Source organism: Aplysia californica, unplaced genomic scaffold (genome assembly GCF_000002075.1).
Source record: "Aplysia californica isolate F4 #8 unplaced genomic scaffold, AplCal3.0 scaffold00016, whole genome shotgun sequence".
NCBI classification, from domain to species: Eukaryota; Metazoa; Mollusca; class Gastropoda; order Aplysiida; family Aplysiidae; genus Aplysia; species Aplysia californica.
The window spans coordinates 462,922-464,442 of record NW_004797286.1 but is presented as its reverse complement, the minus strand read 5'-3'; positions in this window follow the sequence as shown (position 1 = coordinate 464,442).

The window sequence follows — 1,521 nt, the reverse complement described above, 5'->3', positions numbered from 1 at the left end:
CACACACACACACACACACACACACACACACAAGTAACAAATTAACAGAAAAGAAACTAAAAACAAAAGAAAAGGCAAAGTCAATAATAGAAAACAGTCGGCTAGAACATCACAAAGGAAAGTCAAGAAAACCCAAATTATAGCAAAGCGCCCTTTGCATGAAGTCAATAAATAAAATCCTTAAAAATAACTGAACCAAAAGAAAACAAAGGTGAGATTAACAAACAAAATATGTAAAAATTTATTTTCGGCACACAATGCACGCCCTCTCAGCGTCTCTATGTCTGTCTATAATACATGTGTTTAAATATCCATAGATTACAACCTACTATGGGAGTGCTTAAAAAGCCCAAGTAATGAATACCTATAAGTAAATAAATAAACGAGTAAGTAAACGAAAATAGATAAATAAATTTTTTTAAATTTTAAAAAGATAAATTAATACATTTTTTTATAAACTTTATTGCGCTACACGTTTCATCAACCCGAGACGAAATGAGAACACTCCACCATCCTTTATTGCCTTCAGAACGTTATATACAAAATTGTGATGTATGACCTTCCCGCGTGTGCAATTTTCGAGTATGGCGAAACCAATGATGTATCTTTCACGAGACGACCTTATTACCGCAAAAACCACATCTCGGTCTTTCACTTTTTTTCTCACCTGATTGTAGCCCTCGGTCTAACTAAGGCTATTTTTGTTTTTTAGTGAATGGTGAAAGCGATACGCTTTCTTTCCCTCCCTTGTATAAAAATAAGAGTTCCAGTTTCCAGTTTGCCTGGAGAATGGGAAGTGGGAATTTCCTTCCCGGAAAAGGGAGCAGGCAGCAGGTGTTTTGTGAGAAATGAGGGCAAAGCGTAGGATTGTTAGGTCTAGAGTTTAGACATCAATAATATGGCGCGGTACTCTCTCCTCTCGCTCACAATAACAACCCCGTCAACGGATCGTAATAAATCATCACATCTCGTGTTGAGTCTTTACTTTTACTTTTACTTTTATCCGCCGCTTATACCCTTTTGGGTGTCGCGGGAAGAAAGAGACGTCTCTCTGTCGCCAGCCGGAGAGCTTGGGTCAGGGGGTTACCGCGTGTGTTTAATGTTTCCCTGACTCCATCTATCCAGGTCTTTCTCGGTCGCCCTCTAGCCTTGTTGCCATCGAATTTTTGGAGGTTGGCACGTTGTGCTGGATGGTATGTTGGTAATCGTACGTGTTGAGTAAAGAAAGTAAATACAATGTATAGGCCTACCATGCAGTGCATTCTGGCCACTGACCTAGGAGGTTAGGCTACATTTGTTGTAAGCTCCTTGCTGCTGACCTAAAATAGGTCAACGATTCTGGTTCAGTACACGCGCACTTCATTTGCAATGAATGACTCATTTTCGTGTGTTACCATAGAGTTTTGTGTTACGGTTACCCGAACCTGTTTCACCCCTACCTTCACATTCGCCCAGCAATATCCTCCCCCGCTCTCTCTCTCTCTCTCTCTCTCTCTCTCTCTCTCTCTCTCTCTCTCTCTC